Source organism: Cavia porcellus, unplaced genomic scaffold (genome assembly GCF_034190915.1).
Source record: "Cavia porcellus strain 051 isolate PalLab524CR breed Dunkin Hartley unplaced genomic scaffold, mCavPor4.1 scaffold_9, whole genome shotgun sequence".
Taxonomy (NCBI): Eukaryota; Metazoa; Chordata; class Mammalia; order Rodentia; family Caviidae; genus Cavia; species Cavia porcellus.
In genome coordinates, this window is record NW_026947492.1 from 53,618,110 (window position 1) to 53,644,955 (window position 26,846).

Below are 26,846 nucleotides of genomic sequence, written 5' to 3' on the forward strand. Positions count from 1 at the left end.
TCATACTATATATTAATACAATATGTGTTATTGGTGATTATATTTCCATAAGGACTTTTTAAAGCATTCTATTGAGTTCTCACATGCAAGAAGTAAATTACCCCAATTACCAAGCAGAGTAAATGCTCAATATGATAAGCCATAGATAACATGAGAATGAAGAGTGGCATGATGCTTTTAAATCAGTGTAAGCTGATGAATTTTCTAGGATGTTTTCAAAACCATTTTTTCTTCTAAAGAAACTGTCCCCAGAAAAATGGAAAATGACTTGATACCACTCTTACAAAGAAGAGTAAAGGTCAAACACCAAAGTTTTTGACCAAAGAGGTCAAAATACTTCTTGAACGACTGACTAGGTCTTAATGCAAGAACAGGAGAGTTCGTTGTTTATTGAGAATCTGCTTTGTAGTTTAAGAAATGAGGAGGAAAGCCTCAAAAATAGTGTTTGGAATCAGAAGAGTCATTTCTGATATAGTGATCTAGAAAGTAAAATTTATATCTCAACTCAGTGATCCAGTTTCCTTAGCAGGCTAAAGTAAAAAATCAGGTTTTCAGAAACAGAAACTTTATCTGGATAGCCAAACTATGGAACACCAAGTGAATGTCCTTGAGAGTTATACAGATGACAGGCAATTTGGAGAACAAATACAAGCCCTGGATTTAAAGGGCAAAAGCAGAACTTCTTTTTTAAGAATGTCGAAAGATAAGACAGAGCCAATGATCAGAAATTAAATATTATCAGTTATGGAACACTTACCATGTGCTAGACACTGCTCAACAATTACACGTGTAAATTCAAGTAAGATTTGTACTAATATTATCTCCATCTTTCTGAAGAAAAAGCTGTGCCAGAGACAATTCATATAACTTTCTTAAATTTGTAAAGTTAGGAACAGTTATGAGCCTGGAATTTGAACTCTGGCAATTCAGTTCCAGAATTCACTTCCAAAATGGTTACAGTATATCACCTCTACAATCAAAAACAAACGAAAAACTGTTTTGTACTTGCCTTGAGCAAATGAGGGTAATTGAAGATAACTCACCCAAGCAAAACCAGGCCTTTAGTTGGCTTCCCTGAGTAACTATATGATCAGCATTTGTCAAGGATGCATAAAAGGCAGTGCAGTGGGGCAGAGATTCATGGTTAGAAATTGGTTAGCAGTGAGCTGTTCTTACATATATGGTGCGTTTCTCTCTTCTGATTGAGTGAGGTAGCTCACTCTCTGAAGAGAGCTTTCTGGTTTGCATTTTCTGCTTCTGTAGTCTGTAAATCAGTGCTAGCAGACACACTCAACAGTGGCATCGACATGGTCCAGGCAGGAGCTGAAGTGCATCTGTTTCCTGATGGCTAATGTCAAGGGATTCATCTGCTCGAAACTGAAAGCAGCCCCAGGGCCCCAGTGCCAACAGACAGAAGCCACGATTCAATCACCTCTGAGTTGGCGCCAGGTGCCCTTAACCTTCAATTGCATTTCCTGCCCTTGTCTGTGCATAGAGTTGGTTGAAGTGACCTGCCTTCACCCTCAGTGAAACAAAAAGCTTCACAAACTTTTCTTTCTGGCCCTGCTCCCAAGTGAGCATCTAGCTCCTGAAATGTGGGGATTCTGCAACACTAGGCATATAAAAAATGAAGTTTTGGGTATTACGGCCTGTGAATAAAACTCTAAAATGAGACTGGAAATCAGACCAATCTATCACTCCATTCCCACCAAATACAAATTTTCCAAATAATGAATGAAACAGCTCTCCTTATTGTTTCTCTCTGCCAGATCTTCCCTATCCCAGCTCTCTGGCAGGCAAACTCTTTATCCCAGAATTGCTGGGAACGCCCTGGTCACTGGTCATGCCATTGGTCACATTTGTTATACCATGTAACATCTTCACTCTAATCTAATTTGATGGATTTAGCTTGATAGGGCACGGCTGGGATGCCTTCCAGCTTCTCTGAAGCTGCACATTAGACCCTTCCCTACAGCTGCCAGTGACCACCTCAGATTCAAAATATTTGAGGGCACACTCTTGGTTAAAACAGGTGTAGGAACAGCACCCTGAATGTAACTAACCACTCCTCAGTTCAATTGCAATAAAACTGTGTCACTCTTTTCTTTTTGTTAGAGGAGACTTAAAGATTTTAAGTTAGTATAATGAAAAATAGTGTTTATGTGACGGAAGTTGTGGTTATTTTGAGAAAGCTCTATCAATGCTTCATAGTCAATAAGACAAATCAATAAAAATGGCAACCTAATAGAAAAATGTTAATGACATTTCACACATCTCACAAAATAAGAATATTGACAACTCAGTTCCATTTAACTTCTCTTGCCCAGGAGAAACAATTTGCAACAAGTGCACGCTAGGAGATGTTTAGTTTTCCTGTGCCCAGTCTTCTATTTCAAGTCTCAGGGACTTCCTCAGTTTAGCACTTCACAGTTCACTCCATAGCCTTTTGTTATGTTCTTACGCTTGTTTCTCCAGGCAGAAAAGCAAAAAACCACAAGGATGGCCCCTAATTCCAAGGAGTTCATGGTCTAGATGAGAAAGCAGCCTCCCCACAGCATTAATACAAAGCAGAAGTAGGTCAGAAGCTGGACAGCTGTCAGGGACACAAGTGGAAACTTCTGCAACAAGCCACGAAAGAGGAGCAGGGATGCCCGTGTGGGACAGAAACAACAGAAATGGAAAGGAACAGAGAGAGGAAGGTTTTAACTAGGTTTTCAGCTAGCGAGAGTAGGAGAGGGAGCCACCAAGGTAACTCAGAAAATTAAGGCTCTAAGAAAAGAGTAATTTAGAATCTTCCAAATAAAAGTGATTGTATATTTCTCCCATTACAGTCCAGTTTTCATGGAATCTGAGTCCCTGGTAATTCATTTCAGCACCTTTAGTCTATGTGTAAAGATCAATTGTCTGATGCAGTGAGAAACATACTACCAATTAAAATGATATTTTATTTATAATTTTTATTTACTTATTGTGATGTTGGGAATCAAAACTGCTCTAACCATGTGCACACTTACCTTCGAGTTATAAGTTGAGTCATCAACCTTAAGCTGATTTTTAAAAATATGTATTTCTTTTCTTTTCTTTTTTTATCCCCAAACACTTCAGGAGTCAGAGTGAAGGTATGCGCCATATGCTGCCTAGCTAAGAGACTGCTGGTGCATGAGGCCTTATAAGCTCACAGAAACTCAGTTTATAAGTCCTATTTGTTTTCTAGTGTCTCCGTGTTGTGGTATTAGGAGATGATGGCTGCAGTTACAAGAGACATTTGTTCCAATGATATTCATAAATACACTTTGTTAGGCAGTTATGTCAAGTCTACCAGCTCTCTGCTCCCTCTCTGAAAGCCAACTGCTTTTCAACTATTTGATTTCTCTCTCTAAAATAGGACTGTGCTGGCAGGAAATCTGAAACTCAGGCATGATCCATGGAATGTTAAATTTTCCTGCTGGATTTGTGTCAGAAGATCAGGCAAAATAAGAACTCGGGGGGGTGGTGCTTGAGGGCTCTAAAATATCACTGGAGCTGGCACTGGTCCGGCAGAGAGGGAGAGGTGTCATTCGAGGCTGGTAGGAATGCAGAGCTGCTTGTTGAAGGACTGGCAAATGTCTTTCCTTTAAGACTGGGCTATGTTTTTTTGTTTGTTTGTTTGTTTTTGTTTTTGTTTTTGTTTTGATTGGTGGGTTCATTTTTCTTGGGGTTCATGAGATTTTGGAGAGATAGTACACAATGAAGTTAAGTGCCCTGGATATGGATCTGTGTGATAAGAAGTGAAACCACTTGTCTTGTTCTGGTCCAGTCCCAGGTATCAGCCCAGCCTGGGGCCTGCCCCTCAGTGATGCTGGTTTCCTTCCATGCACTCTCCTGTGTGAATGCCTGGTTCAGGGCTGATGACACTGTGTCACAGTGCAAATGGGTTCCACATTAGAGCCTACCCCTGTGAGAAACTACACTCTCATGTCTTCAGGACTTTCTGGGGATCTAGTTAACTTTTAGATTCTTTTTCAATAGGTTTTGAGGAGGAACTGAGATTTTGCATTGTGAATCAGCTGTCAGATGTGGCTGTTGCTGAACTGTGTACCACACTTCATTTCTGAGGGGAAGGCTCATGAGGAATGGGGTATCCCAGGGGCATGCGGGAGCAAATAGTCCCATGAGAAAGCTGGGCTATGTCCAGGTAAGTTAGGCACAGGGTGGACAAACTCCTGTGATGAGAGAAATCCCGTCTCATTTATGGGACTTGACTGTGCAGTATCAGGATTTAGATGACCTTGAGGCAGGAGGACTTGCATAACCACCCTGATGTGCAGAACTTCAAAGGCTCCTCATTATCCTCATGCTAAAGTCTAATTTCTTCACCATAACAAGGATGCCCTCACAATCCTGCCTAGCCTCCTTTTCACTCTTTCTCTTAGGTTTTGCATAGGCCTGCAATGGTCTTTGTTCTCTAGCTCTTGCCTGCCTGACAAACTCTCCTTCATCTTTTAAATTTCTTTTTACAATCAGCTTCCTTGTGAAACTTAAAACAATTATAGCTTGTCTCTATTTAAATCACTGGCCATATTTCTAAGGATTGAAATACTCAGTATTGCATGTGTTTCTCCCTAGAACCAGTCAGGGCCTGTAGAGCTAGCTCTTTTCTTCTGAATTTCTCCATCTTATTTGGTCATAGCATAGTGTTGAGCAATAGCATTCACTTAATAAACTCCAGTTAAATAGGACTAAAGAGTGGTTGGAAGAAACAGGATAAGAATAATTATGGCCTGCTCTGGAAAGGGATGTGAAATCACAAAGGACCTTAAATAAGACATCTTGGGAATATAGCAGGTATGGCTTTTACCTAGGAGGGGCTTGTTTTACCATTATATATGGATATATACATATTCTTTATTCATTTGTTGCTGAACATTTAGGCTAATGACATATCTTCACTATTGTGAAAAATGCAATGTTAAGCATAGGAATGTCTCTTTGACTACGATCTCTTTGCTATGATGATTTCATTACTATTAGATATTGTACTAAGTGGAGGGATTGCTGTTATCTCAAAAGTAAACAATAGAATGATAGCAGCAGAAGGTTGAGAGGGTGAGCATAGGAAGCAGCTGTTGGGAAAGGTTGATCAATGGATACAAAGCTATTGCTAGGAAAAAAGAATATGACCTGCTTACCTATTGCACAGTGGGTGACTATCATTAACAATAATATGATGATATATTGCATATTTTGAAATAGCTAGAAGGAATTTGAGTAGTTTATCAGAAACAACTTTTAAATGTTTGGGGTAATAGTTATATTAATCACCCTAATTCAATTATTAGACAATACATACCTGCATCAAAATATCACATGGTACCTCCTAAAGTTGTACAATGATTATGTCAACTTAAACAGCAGACACATGATAAAATAAAAGCAGGGTCGTGTACAGATGTTCTGATGTGTTTGTGGTAGGTATTTCATGATAGAATCTGGCTAAATAGGCTCTTTGCAGAAATGAGGGCCCTTTTCTCTCTCTCTTATCCCCACTTCCCCATTTAGAGAAACAAAGACCAATACTGAAAACATCGCAGCAGTGATTTTCTCATTTGTACATTCATATCTTATTCTTTTAAGTAACATTTTTTTTTTTTTACGTTTCCAGTGCAAAACAACATACCAACTACGAATGACAGAGAAATGAGCAAAACACAATCTGTATTCTGAAGTACCATGAGATTAGGAAGTAGAGAGTTCCATAAATGAACAATTTTGAGATTTTTCTTTGTTGACTACAGCCATTTATATTAAACATTTTATTAATTCTGGCAAATATGCCATTTACTGAATGACCTCCATGTATAATTATATCATCTCCAAATAATAGTCTCAACACTTTATCTAGACTCCTAAGGACTAGATATATTTATAATACAGAATTTTGAATGATAATTTGGTGCATGCTCCAAATATTACATAACAGCCTCAATAGACTCTGAGAAACCCAAAAATCAAGGATTAATATTTTCTGCAACAGTGTAACCACTCACACTAAGTTGCTTTACATCAGCTCAGATTTTTGTATTAAGTGAGCACTACAAAATATTCTCAAAACATTCATCTTTCAAATTATTTTGAATTTCACAACTGAAAATAAAGCTTATGAGTTTATATTTTTATTTCTCACATATTAAGTTTATTTCTTTATTTTATTGAACTGGCTAAATGCACTTAAATGTATTAAACAATATTGAGCAGAGTTGACAAATTTGCTTTACGTCTATAGGGTACCCCTGATAAGAGTCATTTGGTTTGTAATTTAAAATCTGAGTATTTTTCATATTAAGGTTTACTTTATTCTTACATGAAAAAATGTTTCAAAGTTATTAAATTTTATCAAATGCATTTGGCAAATAAGGAAGTAATCATCTACTTTTATATTATTACCTTACTGATAAAATTCCATTGCATTGTTGAGATGTCCTGTATTGAAAGTAAAAGTTTAGGAATCAGAAACGTTAAATTAAGGTTTTTTTTGAAATAGTTAATTTAGTATTTTGAATATAGATTCATAGTTTAAATTGTTTTCTTGGGGTTTTTAAATATGGATTCATAGTTTAGAATATTTTATTCACTGTTTTTCTTTTTGAATATTTTACCACTTTGGGGATCTCAATCATATCTCCCTTAGTTCTGTGAACATCTACTGTCTTGGATACATTGTAATGAAGGTATTTATGTATTATTTCTTGAATGCTTGGATAAAATTACCATTAATTCTCTCAGAAATGAATGTCTTTTGGGAAGATAGTTCTTAAATATATTTCTATGATTTTTCAGTTATTGGCCTGTTCTTATTTTCTGTAACTTTCAAAACTTGAATATCTTTTATTACATTGCAAATATTAGAAATTAAGGGAGAATTTATTCTCCCCAAATGTGAGTGTATATGTTGAATTATTGAATTTATGAGGCTTTTATTTGTTCTTTGTCTTTCTTTTTTTTTTTTTAAAGTTGATTTTTCATTGTAAGAGATTTGTTTTGGGCCAAAATATTAATCAGTTTATCTTTCACTATACCAACTTTGAAACTGATTTTAAATATAACTAGATTTTTAGATAATCATAATTTGAAACGATAGGAGAGATCATCCAGTCTAATCTACCAGAGAAATGGAAAAACTGAAGTTTTAGTTGGTAAAATAATTTATATAAGCTCAAGTGTCAGGAAGAAAAGTAAGCTTCACCTTGTGGATTACTGTCTCAAAATAAACATACCTATGAAACACTACTGTGTAGTTCTCTTCCTCGTTGACCTCTTAACTTTATCTGGTCTTGGCTACCAGTTGTCACCTGGGGACTGGTGTACAGCCCGTGACAGCATCCAATGACCTAATAGATGTGGCTATTGAGCTTTCAGCTCTGGTCTCCATGGATGTGTCGTCAAATCAATACATATCTTTGACACCAACTGTAGGAGAAAAGCCAGGAGCTAGTCCCAGGCACTATTAGTGGCTCTCAATTCTTTCTTCTACAGTTTGTACTTGTTTATATTCATTATGAAGCACTGTCTGAAACTAATTGGAGGTATAATTTGATTTCACTATTCATATAAAAATGATCCAATAAAACAGAAAGGCTTTGCCTTTAAAGAATGCAAGGTACATTATGCCTAGGAAAGAATGGCCTCCTAGATTGAGAAAGTGGCTATCTATGCTGCAAGCACATGGTTAGGCACTGTAGACAAACTGTGACATCACAGCATGACTGCTGTGATTGAGGGTGACTTGTGATTTCAATAAATATGGCAAGGAAGGGTTTTGACTGGGTGAATGGTCAGGTTTAGAAAACCATTCAGTGAGCTTATGTGATTCTTTTTCTAAGAGTTGGACTTAATGGAATGCCTATTATTTTCACAGCATCCACTTGAGACCTGATTAAAGAACTTTTGTTTTTAAATTATTCTGTGTAGTAAAAATTTCTTTGTCTGTTCCTTCATGCATAACAAATATACACAAAATAATTAATTTACAGTGTTGAAGAACAGGAATGCCACAAACCGAGGTGCTGCTCTCCTATCCTGTGGGCCTGGGTTAGCACAACTAGGGAGAAGGACAAGCCTCAGCATGGCAGAGTGATTATCTGAGGAATACAAAACTGAAGATCCACCGAGTCAGTGTAGGTAGCTTCCTGATTCTGGAAACTCAGGAAATTAAAGGGGTTAGAAGTTCAATTTTCCATTAATTTTAAATGACCCATGGCTTTGGTGAGGACAGTAACCACCAAAGAGGTCAAAATCTATATCTACAGAATCAGATTTAAACCAAACCAAACAAACAAAACATAGTGAAAGATAGGTATTAAATGATATAATGAGTAGAAAATACAGTGGGTGATAAACAATTGCTTTTGAATTAAGGAAGGAATAACTAGATCTTTCTAAGAATGCATGCTTATAATGGGACACTAATTACAAAACAGTAAGGCTGAAAAATAAGTAGACTGGAATGTTAAAGTGAAAAGAAAATCAATATTAACAAAAATTTAGATGAGCAGTAAACATTTTCCATGAAATTCATTTCATCATTCATTTCAATCATATTTCACACAATTGCTACATGAGAGATGCCTGACTTTGTTAATCTGTATTGACAGTCTACTATAAACAAGGAGTTTATAAACACACCGTCGTGGCGTGCATCTAGATGTCCTCCCAAAGCCTCTAATAATCATGAGAGCTGGATCTAGAGTGTGTGATATAGGAACTAAGAGATATGATATAAATCAGTCCACAGACTGAAATTAGCATAATTCTGGTATGTGGCCATCTGGTCTTGCCTACCAGCCTACCAGGCACCCAAAATCTTGGTAGCCTAGATGAGATAAAAGTGAAAGGCAGACTGCTTGCTTGCTGCTGCTGTTGCTGCTTTAATGCTTCCTGCCTGCCACACCATGAGCTGTTTCTCTCCTGTGACGCCTCTCTACCGTGCCACCCTACCTTTGAGCCCACTGACTATGAACTGATGCCTCTACAAATCATGAACCCAAATTAACTTTTTGTCCTTGTGAGTGTAGGATATTTTTTCTCAGCAATAAAAACAACAACAACAAAAATTAATCAGGACACACTCCATTTCACATATATATGCATAACTTACTCTGTACATAACAAGTTTACATATACATAAAACCATCTCTGTGAGGTCATTATTCTCCTTTGTTGATCAACCAGGGAGACCAAAGCTCAGAAATGTGTTGTTATCTGTTTATTTAAATGGAAACAGAATAACGCCCAAGCCCATCCTTCCTCGGATACATTTTTAAGTTTCATTTGATTTTCCTACTACAAAAGAATACAATTTTTAGGGGCTGGGGATTTAGCTCAGCGGCATAAGCACCTGCTTTGCAAGCAGGCAGTCAGGAGTTCGATCCCTGGTACTGATAAAAAAAAAAAAAAAGAAAAGAAAAGAAAAGAAAAAAAAAAGAATGCAATTTTTAAGTTAATTGACTCTTCTGAATATTTTCAGTCATTTGTAAAATGAAAGAAAAGTTTCTGGCTATTTAGAAGAAGCAACAAACATGAAACTTTCAGTGAGGAAGTTCACCATGGTCATAATGACAGGGAAATATGTCCCTCTGTAAAGGACATACCTTGAGCCAATACAGAAAGTGAAGCAGAGAAAAGCAGTAATGAGGAGAAGGTCTTGAGCCTCTTGGGTCCCTGGATCCAACATTTACCCAAGTCAGCCTAAGTTTTTCTTTTACACCATTTATAACAATTAAATTCCCCTTCCTGACTCAAACCAACTAGGTAGCTGCAGCCAGCAGTTGAAAGCCACATGAATCAAACAGAACTCTGCGCTCACTCTGTAGATCTCTGTGGTTCCAATTGTCACCATGAGGAGAACCTTGTCTGCTTTTGCACATTTATCCAGACTACACCTGACACTTTTTCTAGGAGCACAGAAAAGACTATCTCTACCGCCAGGAAGTCCCAGAATTAATTTGAAAGCTAACATTCAAAACAGCTATATACATATTACATGTGTGGGGGCCTAGAAGGAGAAATTCTATCTGAAGAGAGACCTAAAGGATAGAGCAGAATCCAAACCACACTGGTTTTTCATTTTGGTTTGTTCTTTTAAAACACTGACAGAAATTTGGTCAAAACGTTAGATAATGTCTCTAGGAGGAAATGTCATTTCAGATCACATAATCACTTTTGATTCACATCATATATTAGAAATATAACTCTCAGTTCTACTGGTTGATGATTTTAATCCTTACTGTAGTTGATTTTAGATATTGAACACATGGATATCTTGCAGAAGCTACTATAATCCTTTCCCCAGAAAGACACGCACATGCAGAATTCATTGTGTAATTTCAGTTTCATGAAAATTCCCTGCTGATCAGAGTAAACCACTCACCCTATCAGCAGGTATTTTTTTTTATTTTTTGGAGCAAGAACTGTCCTGATCCCACCCTAAACCAGGTTACTAAGTTTTCTAACCAGAAAAATGTGGAAAAATGGAAAATGAGCTGATAAACACCATTAAAATATAGTTTATTGTCTATATACTCATATCCCAAAGCTATAAACTCATAGTTGAAGCTCAGGAGAGTAAACCATTCATGTTGACTTGTGCTTACAAGACTCAGCTATCCTCCAAAAAGCCAACAACCACCTCAGGATTCTCTCTCTCTCTCTCTCTCTCTCTCTCTCTCTCTCTCTCTCTCTCTCTCTCATCTCTGTGTTCTGCAGCCTCTACTAGTAAGTCACTGTGTATTTCCTTTCCACAGATGCAAAAGATAGGCTGCCTGGCCATTGCTATTGAATTAATCAATCAAATTTTATTTTTATTGCACCATGCTGGAAAATCCACTCATACTGCTTTCCAGTAATGCTGAAAAGAAAACTAATCTATGCTGCCCAATTAAGAATAAAACATACATCTTCTTGATGATGTCTGGGCAGTGGCAGTTCCAGTGGTCACTGGCTCTTGAAGTTATTCAACATTAAAGATGAGAAAGACTATCAGTGCATAACTGCAAGCAAGTAAGTTTCATTGCAACCACTAAAAAAGAAAGAAAGGAAAGTTATAAAACATAAAGGGTCTCGGATGCCCCAATGTTTACAGCCAGAAGCAATACTAATTACAAACACTTATTGAGCACTTTCCCTTCTAAGAGTTCAAAGAGCTGTTCTATGTAATATTTAATTCACTTCTACCACAGCCATCTGATTTATAACCTGTCCAGGGCCCGAGACTCAACAAGCAAGTGAGATTATTCAGGTTCTCAGCAGTGGTCTTGACTGCTAAAATTGCTGAGTATGTATATTTCCTGATATCTGAGGAAAGACGTCTAAAACCCAGAATTGATGACAGGGGCAGATGTTGGGTCCTGATATCAAATCAGCACACAATGTCAAAATGGACTTTCCCCAAAAAGATCCCCACCAAGGAGGATCATGGGAGGTATCACCCTGAGGATATGCCTGGCCTTAGGGTGGCACTCTTGACTTACTGCTTCATCAATTTCCTTTGCTAGTGGACCAGAGTTAACACAGCTAGAGACTTGCCTGACTGTAACACAATTCATGAGATGCACATTCAAAGGAACTAAGAAAACGTATGAATGGATTTCAAGAACAAAGTTATTTCTTTCAGTGACTAAATAGCACTATTTGTTCACCTTGTCTGTGCCATTTCCCAGTGTCTCCCCAAAACAAACAAACAAACAAAGAAAAAGTTGAGAGCTGAGTAATGATTCAATGATTGTTAAGTGATTATGGATTGGATTAAAGAACAGTTTTTTCTGTTCTTTAAAAGGAATTATAGTCCATCTGACTTGCTCTCTCTTCTCTTCCTTTTCTTCTCTTCCTTTTCAACTGTCTTATATCTATCAGTCTTTAACATTCTTTTTCTCCTTCTATTGTACTGTTTTATACATATCTGTTTGCACATACGTATACACACATGCATCCACAAACTACAAATACATGCACATACTTTACGTGGACAGATCCTCTTATATTTTAAATAGCAGCCTCTTACAAAGTATTGTTTGAGGTCCCCAACTAGACTAAGTTCGGTGTTATCTTCTCAAAGCACTGCATACCTCCCTAGTGACATTCACTATGTGACATCATAGTGAAATTACATTTCTATAACACTGTAAGTTCCACATGGGAAGAGATTGGTTGCATGTTGTTTGTCATCCTCTCCGTAGCAGCTAACAAAGAATTTGGAATTCCTAGCACCTACTGATCTCTTAACAACAATACAGTTTATGTGTAACACAATTTAAGCATTCAAATATGCCAGACATTATTCTAAGCACTTTGAATGTAAATATGCCAGACATTATTCTAAGCACTTCGTTATGAACTCTTCACAAGTTGAAATTGTGTATTATGGTCAGTTTTTTCAGAAAAGATAAGTGATGATCACAGAGATTAAGTAATTTCAGTTTCATTCCTTGAAAAACAGAACCTGAGGGCCAGGATTTAGCTTAGTGGAATAGGCACCTGCCTGGCAAGCACAAGGTTCTGAGTTTAATCCTGGAACCAGAAAACAAAAACAAGCAAAACAAAACAAAACAAAACAAACAAACAAACAAAAAAAAACACCCAGACCCTGAAAATGGAAAGTAAGTAAGTGCAAGTAGTTTATGTGGGAAAAGATCTCAGAAGTATTCTTGGAGGAGGAAGAGAGTAAGACAGGAAATGGAATGCAGCCAGCAACAAATGCATTACATAGCCAGATACCTTTGTGAGTAAATGGAACTTAATCCCGCCACAAAAACTCTGTTGCTGTAGATGTCAATGCAGAACACTTACCTGAGAGTTATCCCAGCAGAGTGGAGGCAGCTGAGATGTTTAATCAACTACCTCCATTTGCCATTTGATGGGATCTGCTAAGGTTGAGTTTCTGTCACTATTCTCGGGCTCTTTTGGCCTGCTGGGTGCATGGAGGTAGGCCAGACTGCAACCATGAGATTAAGTGCCACAGCAGTAGGTATGTGGGTGTAGTACATTGCAAGGGAAAGGCCCAGGTCAACATAGGAAGACAGCAGCTCCATGGTTAAATCCCCGAGGTTCTGTTTTTAGTCAGGGATTCTTAGTTACTTTTCTCTTGTTGGTGAGACAAAATACGTGACACCCAAAGTTAAAAGGGGGAAAGGCTTACTTAGCTCAAAGTTTATAGAGATTTCAGTTCATAAATGGCTGATTACAAGGCAGAGTGACTCGGCAGTAGGGGATCAAAGAGACCAGAAAGCAAGTTCATGACAAGCAGAAATTGGCAAAAACAAGAGAGAATACAACCCTCTTTCTGTCCCTTTTCTTATATACAGGGTACCCTGATCAGCGTGGTTCCAGAACCAATCAGTAAACTGATAATACTAATCACATACCCTCAATCCCAGCATCACAGTCTCTAGATTCAGCCATTTCTGAAAAAACCCCACATAGGACTGCATGAGTCTTTGCAGTGGGGGGAATATCTACACCCACACCATTACAGGAGCAGTACTGACACTGTCTTTGAATCGGTCTGACATCAAAGTGTGTTTTAAGTGACTATTTTTGCACATAAATGTTACATAAATGAATAAAAAATAGAAGGGAAAAATTGAAATGCGAGCAGAATCATGAAACAGTTTTGCATCAGAGCTAGGATTATGTCTGATAAAGCTTTGCTGTCTCCAAACAAAGAATAGTTTTCTGGTGACTATGTTAATGCTTTCTGATTTCACAGTCTCTCTTTGAGAATCACTGTCAATTTTCTTATCTTTATAACTCCAGTGACAATGGGGCCCCTCCACTTGGGTTCTCCACATTCATTCTTACAATACGGTAAGTTTCTGATTTGGCTACTGTGAAGTTTTGACCTCTTGTGGGAGCCATGCTGTTTCTATGGTGATTGCCCATACATCAGCTCTCTGCTCTTATGCATTGATTTTCTTGGTCAAAACCACAGCTTACAGATGCCAGAAAGCTGTGTATCTTCCAATATATTTCTTCTCTTTTATTCTCTCCCTCCATCTCACACCTCGTCTCATTCCATACAAGTTCCAAAAATTAGTTTCACACCCAAAGTTTGGTCAGTCTGTTTTACTGATGAGTTAATGGTGCACTTCTGATAATGTAATAACTGTATCTTGAGAAAAATTGTTTATTAATTCAATTCTCAATCAAATCTTTTTGTACAGTAAATACACATATCCTGGAGATGTTAGCCTCTGCATACCAATTAACCAGTATTTGAAAGTTATCTTCAAGTTTATATGTAAAATTAAGATTGGCATTGAATTTGACAAATATTTATTAAGCACCTACCATTTGGCTGGCATTGTGACAGTGAGCAAAACATGAATAAGATCTGATCTCTGTTCTTAAAGTCTATGCAATGCTAGAACCTACTCATATGCACTATCATGGAGTTAAGCATAAACTGGTATAAAAAGAACTTATGCAAGATAAAATGGATGGCCTAAATGAAGGGCAAAATTTAGAGACCATATAGTAACACAATATTTATGGCATTGTGTTGAAAACTAGACTAATTTGTGCAAAGGACTGAGAGGATAGATATTTCATTTAGGTAACTATAAAAATTCAGTTTGATCAAAACATAGGTGAGAGGGTAGGCGTGTTGCTCACTCCATTCAAACTCCCTTTTCTTCTCCCTAAACACTCAGGTCAGGTCTGACACAGGAGGCCTACTTTCCCTGATTCCCTTTGTAATGAAGCCTTATTTCTCTCTGAGGAGAATGGTGGCTTAAATGCAGGCTATTTTCCCAAGGAGACTGGACTTCATTCACAGGCCAGTGACATTTCCACCTGTGTTCCCTGGACTGTGTGGATTAAGGAGAGGAGAAAACAGGAAGAAGGGATCACACAGAGTGTTGTATGTTTTCTCCCCAATGCCTCTGCTTAAACGGCCGTGATCACTGCTGAGTCATGGGGAGACTTAGGATTTTCCCAAAAGGGAACAGTAGAAGGAAGAGAGGGAGGAGGGAGAAGTGGAAGAAAGCAGAAAGGAAGAGAGGATAGTATGTGAACTCACAGCATTCGAAAGGTTTTTACAGGGCTCGAAATGATCATGGTAGTGCTGTGGAAAGAGTCTTCTTTATGACAGTAGAAACCACATGGAGTATGTGGAACTCAGGAAGGAGAATTAGCAGAGCAGTGAGGTGGGAATTAATAAAGAGGTAATGAGGCCTGATCTAGGGCTATACTTGTGGGTGGAATCTAGACATTATTAAGGCATATAATCAGCAGGACTTAGTGAGACACTGGATTCTGGAAAAATAATAACACTTGTCCAAAGACAGGTTATTGTAAAGGCCATTATTATGAAATGTTTTTAACTGTACTGAATAATGTAAATATTAATTATGAAAGTTATTGTGACTAGATCATAGCTCTCTTTATTCAGAGTCAGTGTCCTTTACAAGCCCCTCCCATGATTCTTGTAAATTAAGCTCTTCCCTAATTAGATTTGCTAAAAGAAATAGAGCATGCCGTTTGGCTACTTCTTCTCTAGGGAATGTTGATATTCAAATCTCCAGGTCATTGTTTACAGTTTCCATTTCTAACAAGGGAAATTTAAAATTGGATCTCATGTTAATCTCTAACACAATCTCTCCTTTGCCGATAGGATGAGCAAATATTTAAACTTGACAAAGGAGATTTTTCTGCAACCTACATTTCTTTGACCAAATTATCTACTGGGGGTATATCCTGATATGCTGAAGAGTATATAGAAAGGTTGATCTCTTTCTTATGTTATTAACAGTGAGGGTGACGGTGATGATGATAACAATGATGACTGATGATTAGTACTGCTACCATGTATTCTCTGAGAGGAAATATGCTCACCACTTTCTATACAGTGATTATTTCATTTAAGACATACTAACACTCAAAGTGATGATAGTTTTAAAGTTTAGGAAACTGAGGCTGAAACACCTTAACTAATTTAAGATCATCTAATTAATAACTAACAGATTGGAGAGATGGAGTTTTGTTCTGTGTGTGTGTGTCCTCCAAAACCTTGTACAATCCTAAGTGGGGTTTTCTGAGACGCCTACCTCTACAACATGGTGCTGGAATTAACTGTATAACCCTGGGATTAAGGATGGATGATCACTAAATTAGTCCACTCATTATTTTGGCATAGTTCTAGGAGTGGGTAATGTGGAATCCCTAGTTTTGTGTGATTGCTACCCACGGGTACCCTGAGTAAAATATAAGGGACTGAAAGAGGCTTGTTGTTGTCACTTGATGTTTGCTACTTAGCCACCATCTGCCTGCCAAGATTATTTCTCTGCTGTGATGCCCCTCTGCTGTGCCACTCTGTCTGGGAGCCAGCTGGTTATGAACTATGAGCCAAAATAAACCTTTCTTCTTTTAACTTTGAGTGTACAGTTCTTTCTTTCTCAAAAACAAGTAACTAAAACAAATCAGAACAATCTACCTGGCTCCAGATCTTACATTCATTGTTCATAGATGGGAGGATCAAGAACCTAGAGGTCCTTCAGTTGTCACTTTTTGATCTCAGCAACTGAGGCTCCAAGCCTATTTCTAGGCAGAAAGCATTTTCCCTGAATATTCTGGCCTCTTCCACACTAGAGTGGATTTTCCTGATTGTGGCTGTCAATATATCAAGCAGGATTTTCTAAACAGAGAGAGTGCTAGTGTTTTATATAAGAAAAGACAAGGTGGCACTGTCCTTCTCAGAAAAATAGGCTTAATGTGTCAGATGAGGCCAAACAGACTAAAGGCATGCTGGGACATCCTTCTAGATTTGCATGAATGTGGACCTTTGGCAGCATATTCTGGTACGAGAATTCAGAGAAAACAAAAAGATGTTTAACTTGCAACTGAAACTCATGTAATGGCATTCTGTCTAAAGCTGGAAGAAACTGATGTTCAAACTAAGTCTAGTGTTCTAATGAAATTTTTAATTGTCTGCCTCTACTTCCAAGAAGGCACATACCTCACTACTGTGCCCAGTTCTCTTTTCTGTCCCTTTCCTTTCAACAGCTAAGAGTGAGAAGTCTGAAAGCACTCCTTCTCAACCATTGATTTACTGTGTGATCTTTGGTAAACTTTTAAAATTCTCTAATCTCAATTTTCTCACACATACGAGGAAAATGACAGCATGTTACTCATAGGGTTTTCAAGTAGTTAAAACTAAAAAAAAAAATATGGACCATTTGACTTAATACCTAATACATGAGGGCTCAAAATAGACACTAATAGACACTAATACTATATATATATATATATATATATATATATATATATATATAGTGTGTGTGTGTGTGTGTGTGTGTAGGTATATGTGTATGTATATATGTACATGTATGCATTATATGTATGTATACTATACATATATATGTGCATAAGAATATGTTGAATGGGATCATGATGTGACAGAGAATGTCTCAATTTGAAGTCCTATTTTGAAATTCCTCATGTGTAAGTTCTCTAAGCCTCCATTTCCTCGTTCATAAATTGTGAAAGAACAATCACAGCTACTTTGTTGTATTCTGATTATCATGACCAGATAGGTAAAAAAGTTTAGGAGAGACCCAACATTTAATGAGAGGTAGTTATTTCAAGAAAGATATAGATGGAAGTTTGGGAAGCAAAGAAGGGATCAGTCACAGGAACAATTCTGTTTAATTTTTATTTGTTTAGGAGAAAAAGACACAGAAAAAGAAAAATGAAAAGTGAAAGAGACAAACAACAGCAACAAATCCAACACAATAACAGTATCGGCTTACAAAGCAAGATGATAGGAATTTGACAATGGTTGTAATAGCGCACATTGCTACCTCCAAAAGGGTTGCTTAGAACAACAGATACAGGCATGCAAAATTGATCTAATCATATCCATTACAATTAGTAATATAGTCATTTAATGTCTTTTCTTCTTCCCTTCCTGGTTTCTTCTTTACTCCTATCACAGTTACTTTTCCTCTTTGAATAGTTTGTTACCCTTACCTAGTATTTACTGTTGATTTTGGATCATATACACTTTTTCACTTTATTACAGTAGGAATAAAGCACATTATTTACACATGTGAGTTTGATTTATTTCTTTTATAAATATGGTCTCATGTCATGTCCATTTACTTATAAAAAAATCTTTCTTTATAGCTGAGTACAATGTACTCCATTGCATAAAAATAGCACATCTTTTTTATCCATTCCTTGATTGATGGGCACTAGGATTATTTCCACAATTTGGCTATTACAAATTGTGCTGCCAAAAATATGGATTCACGAATATCATTTTAGTTTGATGTTTTCAATTCTTCTGTGAAAATGCCCAGAAATGGGATAACTGGGTCAAATGGAATCTCTAAGCCTAGCTTTTTGAGGAGTCTCCACGCTCATTTCCACAGTGGTTGCACCAGTCTACAACACTCCAACCAGCAAAAGAGAAGAGTTCCTTTTATGCCAGGGCTTCCCCAGCATTTGTTATTGGTTGATTTCTTAATCTTGGCCATTCTTTCTAGAGTGAGGTGGAATCTCAGTGTGGTTTTAATTTGCATTTCCCGAATGACCATTTATGTTGAACATTTTTTCATATATTTATTTGTCATTTGTATTTCTTCATCAAAAGTGTGTATTCATCTCAGATGCTCATTTTTGGATTGGGCCTTTGAATTTTGGGATCCTGATTTTATTTTTTAATTCTTTATACATTTTAGATAGAAGTCCTTTGTCTAAGGGACAGTTGGTAAGATGTTTTCCCAATTTGTGTGTTTTCATTTTAACTCTGTTGGTATCTATGCGAGATACTCTACTATGGACTCCCACTTTATTCAGCCCTACATGAGGAAATTTTGGCTTAGTGAAGCCAAAGATCCAGTGCAAGGTTAACAGCAAACAGTGGGACTTGGATTTAAACAGAAGTCTTATGACAAACCATGGCATTATTCTTTTTTTGCACCCTTTTGCTATAGAATGGATCCATTCACCAAATGTTCAGCCTGCTGTCACTCAGATCTGTAGCACACCATGTGTGGTACCAGGCAAAGGAAATAAAGGTATTTAAAAAAATACTCTATGTGTTCACAACACACAGAGTTTTAAAGAAACCAAAGTGGTGCTCTTTCATTTCTTCACTGTATTTTTTGACAGCATTGAACTCCATTATTTTAAAGGTCCTGAGCCAGATACCATGTCTATAAAATTTAAAGAAGAGAATCCCTATTTCAGATGAACTCCCAATCTATTACAAGGAAAAGAATTACCATATGTGCAAACCTCCTCTGTGAACCTCCAGTCTATAGAGGTAAGGTGAATCTTGACCTTCTGGAGTCAGATTCAGCTTCAGAACTCCCTCAAAACAGAGTTCCACCAAAGATTACTGATTAACTGCAGTTAAGGTTTGAAACTAAACCGACTTGCTACACTTTCCTTAGAAAAAGCCACTCACGGAGATAGGTACAAGCTAGAGTGGGAGTTAGGGGTGGTATACTTTTCCAGGGCTAGTTCTTAAAGATCACCCAGTTGAAACCTTCTCAATTTTCAGATAGGGAAATTAAAGCCCAAAGAAAGGCAGTGACAGAGAAATGATTGAGTGAAGAACTCAAGTACCTCGTGTCCTCTCCATTAAACCACAGTGTGTTCTCTGGTTAAAATGACATCTATAAAGTAGGAGAGAGCCAGGCCTGGTTTTGGGGTAGAGTCAAAGAAAACGGAATGTGCACTGAAACCGGCAAGCATTACCCGCGACCTGGAGTGAGCAAGCCAGTTGACCTAGAGGTAGGGAGGCCTGGGGGACTGCTTCCTGGAGCCAAGTGCCAATCTACTACCATCTCTTTTTAAATTGTTCTTTTCAGTAAAATGGAAACAACTGACAATTCTTTCAGCTCACGCCAAATCTTCAGCACCTTCAGCAAGGCACACTGGGGTGTGATTTTGAGATGTCTTCAAGCAAAAGTTCAAAACGCTGAGATGGGAAGCCTTAATGGGTGGAACCACCATGCATGCACTTATGAGAATCAATTTTCCACTTAGCTTTTGCCCAGTTGTGCTAGCTAACTACTAACCAATCTATACTCCCTAATGGATTAAAGCAGAAAGGTCAGGAATCACAAAATCATCTACTTCCCATTCATTAATATTCGAGTGTGAGTTTGTAAACCTGCCCCAGGCTCCATCACAATGAGGACTTATTTATAACCAAGTTCCAAGGAGATCAACATGGCATGGATTTGTATGCAGTTTTTGACTCATGAAAAAATGAATGAAATCTACATGAAGATATGATACTTGACAATTAGTAAGAGAAATAGGTAAAGGGTCAGGATTAGGGGGTAGTAAGTGAGCTACACCAATCTCCTAACTTAAGATGCATAAAAACTCAATAGTCAAGACAAATAATATATCAATGAAAAAATTTAAAATGTGTTCAAGAATTTATGATAAAATATCAAATTATAAATTCAGACAGAGCCAGTAGGAGTAAGGAAGAGCTGAATATTTCCGTGTTAGGAATATCAGAGGATTTTGAGTAAAACAGGCAATCTGGAGTTAAAGCCACAGCTGTGGAAATCATTAGCTATTGTTGCCTTAAGTGTTTTTAGTAACCATGCTTGGCTTTAGTTTTCTAATAACTAAACAGGAGTTAACAGTCCCTATGTCACAGAATTGTAAGCATTACTGAGCAGAGTTCCTGATTTTATTTATTTCAATTATTTACTCAAGTTATGTGGAATATTTTCTATGTCTAAAAGATCATGGGCCTTAGCCAGATAGTATGCAGAGGATACAGTATTCAGTGGAAAAAGGTGAAACAAAGAAACAACCAAGATGGACTGGAGCACCAGTCACTGTCAGACACTTGACTAAAACATTCATGCTTGCCCCAGAAGCAATTGCAAAATCAAAAGCAATCCTACAGTGAGACGAATGCCCTTGGGTCCAGACTGAAAGCACACAGATGTGGGTCATCTTGGGTGAAAGCGGGCCTCAAAAGGTAGTATTTTCACTCTGTAATCCAGCTTGGTCTCATTCCATATGTGGAGGTGAGGGAGAGCACAATGGGGGTGTTAATCCAGTCTCTGTGGTCCACTGAGTGAATAAAATTCAGAACATTTAAGTTAATTGTCTTATATCACACAGCTACTCAGGAGATAAACTCAATGTTAATCTATTCTGTCTCATTGGTTTGTTAAAATGTGGGAAATGGAGGCCAGACATGATGAGTGATTTGGTGCTTGCCTAGCATGCAGGTGCCCCTGGGTTCAAACCCCAGTACCATACAAAGGGGAAAAACTATGGAAAATGAAAACCTCCAAGGGGAGAGATTCTTACACAAAAATTGGAAATATTTTAGAATAATAGATAAGAAAAGACTTATAAAACATTTACTTTCTTTAAACTATCCATAAAAACTCAAGTGAAATTTACATACTTTGAGTATTTAACTAAAAGTATATAGATACCAATGATGCCAGTCTAGAAATTGGAGAAAGTTAAGAAACAAGTATGACAAATGAAACAACTCCCAGAGACACACGCTTAAAAAGAACTAAAACAAAAATAGTGAATAATAGCTTAATCACAAAGTGTAGAGCATAGTATATGCACAGGTTGTTGCATGTATTAAATTAAATATTGTGTAACAAAATAACAAGAGAATTTGTACTAGTAGCACAGTATCTGCTTGACCACAAGCACAAGGTCCTGAGTTCATTTCCTGATTACAAAAAAAAAAAAAAAAAAAAAAAAAAAAAAAAAAAAAAAGGAGCGGGAGAGAAAGAAAGAGGGAGAGAGACTACTAATAATACTTATTTTTAACCAGACAGAAAAATAATTGAATTGATGTGTCCATCATCTGCAAACCTTGATATGTGTTAGATTTTTAATGCACAAAATGGTAATAAAACACCATCACCTTATTTTTATGGCTCCTGGCTAAGGGTCTCAGGTATTCAGGAATTAGTGGTGGTAGTTGTTATTATTGTCATTGTAATAGAAAAAGAAAATTACATTTCATTTAAGCTGATAGAAACTATTTCTACTTTCTCAGAGGAGTGGTTTCATGAGTCATTATCAGTGGAAAAATAAATCCCAAAATTATTTCAGCCCTCTTCCCAAAAATGGTTTGGAAAAAGAAAGAAGGCTTCAACTTCAAACTTTCTGCCACATTTTGTGACTGACTGAAAGATGTCTCAGGTGTAGATGGACTTTGGTGTGAGTGGAGAATTTTATGAGCTTTGGATACACTATGGAAGGCTGGTGGCAGAAAAATTTTATTTTGATACAATGTAACCTGAAACCTTGTGTCATCCAGAGAGACATGTCTATGTATACTACCTGTCTGGAGGCTTACAAACACCTGCATGGCTGACCATATTTTTTTCTTACAATTCTTCTCAAACATTTGGGATCAATATCAGAAAATAGGGGGCTGAATAGTGACTTCAGGGAAGCTGTCAGATTGAATGTCTGTAATTGAAGTTTGGAAAAGTAACACCCGGATCTGGTGTGTGACAGAAGAGCTGAGAGAAGTAAATTGCCTGTGAGCCAATAAGGAAGGCAGGTGTGAGGGTGATTATGAGTGATTTTAGTCTCCCTAATTGTTGTCAGGAAATCTGTGAGTCTTCAGCGCCAGGGGAAGGAATGACTGACATCTCAATGATGAGTTCTGGGAGCCATGTGTCCACGAGACCCTACTAGAGATAACTCATTTCTGAGTCCAGTGATACCTAATGTCTGAGCCATAAGTAAATAAGCAATAATTCAGCTATTTGACCTGCTAACCAGAACTGGTTGTGCATAGCATTATCTGGGATTCAAACTCATGTACTGGTAACACAGGCATCCTTGATAAATAAGGCAACAAAGTCATCTGGAACTACATGCAAACTTTTTTAACCAACGCATTTTTTAAAAAGGCATTAACAAGGCCATCAGCAGCCAAACTGTAGACAGGAGGCAATATTCCAGGAGCATCTTGCCTCTGATAACCACAGCAGGTTAGCAAGGGAAAAGACTTACATTATCACTGCCACAGGTCCCAAACAAGCACACTGCAAGACAGGCTAATTCTTCCAGGGAGAGACTGAATTGGGTACGTTTAGTGCCGGGTGGGCGGCTGGCAGGGGCGATGCAAGGGAATCTCTTGTGGCATCCCGCAAATTAATCACAGACTCATCACTTCTTTTCACATTATACCAGCTACCTTTACATGCTTTCTCTAACATCACCAGCCCACCTCAAAGAATTTTGGCTTTCAAACCCTGAAACTCATTTCTCTGCTTAACAAATGCAGAATCTGACGTTCAGTTTTGCATTATTACATGTATCAGGCCAATCATGTGCCCAGCACAGTTTGAATGAGGCACTTATTAAAATAACTGTTAAGCACCTATGCATGCCTTTACTGCTTTTAACTCCTGGTTATGCAGGAGAGGCATGATGTCTGTATTTCTGCAATTTACATTTTAACAGGTTAGAAACCTAGAAAGCAGATGATACATAGTATATGCTCATTGAAAATTACCACTTTTGGGCCTTAAGAAAACATCAACAAAAATACTACCTGCTTAAAAATAATTTGTTGCTGTGTCACTGAACTGTTGATCATTGTAGGGTAAGCTGGAAATGGCTTTCCATAAGATGATGCTCAGGAAGCAACATCCTAATATCTCTACAGTTATCAGGTATAACATACATGGCTTCCATGAAAGACAAGAAGTATAATTTTGTACACACAATTGTAGCTTTTCTACAAAATGCATAAGGAATAGACGGCATGTCTAGATTCCCACTCACTGGCTGCTTGTGAACGCTACTGACTGCTGTTGTAGGTAGAGTCCACAAGTTCCATCTTATTTCAGCAACTTCATGATGTGAGCTCATTGTTTTTTTTCTTCTGATAAGATAGGGAAACTGAGGCACTAGAAGTTAACTTTTTCCACACAACTAAAACCAAGATTTAAATATGAGTGTGTGTATGCACACACCCTTACCACTGCTTCATGTCAAGGCCCTCTTCAGTTTTTCTGCAAGAATGATCAGAAACCGGAAGGCCACAGCTTTGCCTTTACATACATTCCAGCACCACATTCTGCAGGCCATGACAAGGGGTTAAACCTCAGTGAATGCTACTAGTAATTTAGTTTCCTCAGAGGAAGGCTAGAGCCAAAAGAATTGAAGATTTGAGTCTCAGTATAGGAGCTTCTGTCTTCTTGTTTTCCAATGAAACTAACTTTTAATTATATATTGAAAATTGGGCATGTGGGGAGGAAGAGTACTCTACGCACTTCAATAAGAAGCACATTGAGATAGACAGTTATTGAGTTTTAATTTATACAGTTACTGCATCTGTGTGTGAACCTGAAGACAGTATACAGATGATGGAGAGACATCAGATGACTTCAGACAGGTGGAACTTCTTAGTTTCATGAACCTCAGACTAAAAACCATTCATTCTTCTTTTCCTTTCTTCTTATCCTCCATGAAAAATAGAGCTATCATTGGCTGTATAGGTAGTAAAATATCCAAAATTTTGGCAGAAAGTTGTTGATAATTCTTGGATTTAGGTAGTGACATGAACTTGTACATTGTTATTTTCTGGTGTTAGTAGGTGTTTTATTGGTGTGGTAGCATTGCATGATGCTTGCCGAATGCTTCTGTCTGCTGTTGTTAGATTTAGTTTTTATGACTTCATTATAGAATAGTGAAGACAACTAGAAGTAAGGAGTTGAGAGTGACACCTAATAGAACTTTGCAGATCTCTCTCTTTGCTCTGGTTTACTTGACAGCAAATTTGAAGATAGCGGCTTCTCCCTTAATGTTTTAATTAGCTGATCATAATCAAAAAGTTCATCCCATCACTTGCCACCCACAATGCACTTGTAGAACATGTACTACTAATTTGTTTCTTTTAAAGTCATTTACTGCAGGGTATTATTTATTAGTTCATCACAACTTCGCCTATCCTGAAGGATGCAATTGGGTGATTAGAAGACATCCAGTCTAGTAATACTAGCAATAAACCATTTCGTACTAGAAACTTCTAATGTGATCTTTAAAACTTTGACCTATTTTTAAAAAGCCTTGAACTTGTGACAGCACTCTTATTAAATTCAATTACTTAATATTACTTGATCCAAGGCATTTGATTCTCAAGCGATTGTGAAAATTAAGCTCAAGTTTCTTAGGAAATCTATAAATGCATTTAATGAACATTTAAGAACAATATTTCACTTAAAGGCAAAACCTACTGTGGGAGGCAAATGTGAACTTAGAATTACAATTATGATGATTTTGCATCATATTGAAAACTTGTTAATGGTGTCCTTTTGTATTCATGACAAAGCTACATTTCTTAGTATGAGCAAAATAAGTCTCTCTGTAATTAGAGTTCATATTCACCACTCCAGCCTCCTCTTCCACTACCAGACGGAGAGCCTTGCACACCATGAGCACTGAGGCTATCTCTTCTAACTTTTACACAGGCTGTTGTTTTTCTCTGGGGAATATTTCTGTTCCTTTACTTTTCCCTTTATTTTAGCTTATTTGGCAACAGTAGTAAAAATATCATATAGGGGATAGCTAGCTTATAAATAACAGAAATTTATTGTTTGTAGTTCTGGTAGTCTAAGGTCAAGGTACCAGCAGATTCAGTGTGCATTAAGACGTGCTTTCTGGTTTATATAAAACACCTTCTTACTGCTTGACACACGAGGAAGGGTAAAGGCCTCCTTCATAACCACTCTAATCCCATCAAAGAGAGGTCTACCTTATGATCTAATCACTATCCCAAAGCTTGTCTCCTAAATTCATCACTGTGTGGGTTAGGATTTCAGCATAAGAATTTTGGGGAACACACACATATAGACTATAGCACTACATCTTACACTTTTGGTTTTCATCTTAGTATCACCTTTAGGGGGGATTCCATCTTTCCCTAACAGAAAGTCAAGTCTCCATACAACCCTCAATTTCCTCTACCACAGTATGAACTACACTGTGTTAGAATTATCTACTTAATGGCTTACCATTGTTACAAAATCAAGGGCCCCTGGAACAAAGAGCTAGCTTTATCAGCACGTTTCTCTACCACCTAACTCAGGGTCTGGCACATACTGTGAACTCAGTAAGCGTCCCTGGAATTAACACACATAATTAGAAACAGTACATAAACCTAGCTAACTGTAAGCCATCATCTAAGTCACCAGATCATCCTGGGTCAAATCCTGCAGGTATCTGTGGGAACTGACAAAGCAACCATTTGTTTATGTTGTCCCGTGATTTGTATCAGGCTTTACCTTTTCATTAGAGAACTTTAGAAATTATAACCCTATTTCTTGCCAAATGCTATCAAAAAGAGAAAATTGGTATGTGTTGGGAAGTGTGAACCTTGACAACTGATAAATGACATCTTGGACAAGAGTATAAAATAAAAGTAGATATCAAAGTATAAAATAACTTTCTAGAAGAGCATTTTAGTATATACCTGCACTGTGCAAGTTGTTAGACAAAGGACACTGAGGCCAAGTACTGTGCTCAACTAGTACAGAGTCCAGTAAGAAAGAAAAAGGATACACAGAAATTCTGATCTAATGAAGAAAGGATGTGGGGTTAGAGTCAGGTGTGATGATGCAAGCCTGCACTCTCAGCACTCTGGAGGATTGAGAGTTCCAGGCCAGCATGGGCTACATAGCAAGGTCTTGTCTCCAAAAATACAAAAATGAAAGAAAAGAAAGAAGAAAGAAAGGGAAAAAAGAATGAGAGAGAAAGGAGAGAGAAAGGAGAGAAGAAAAGTAATAGATTGGAGATATGAAGAGGACCGTTAATTCTAACATAACAAAGAAAAGCAAACC

The 26,846-nt window shown here is 37.5% G+C and overlaps 1 protein-coding gene across 1 annotated transcript in view; it reads left to right on the forward strand.

Moving 5' to 3' along the window:
* The window catches only part of Tenm4 (teneurin transmembrane protein 4), a 2,788,855-nt gene that overhangs the window by 1,435,406 nt on the left and 1,326,603 nt on the right, over positions 1–26,846 (forward strand). The gene's annotated exons all lie outside the window — the stretch shown is intronic.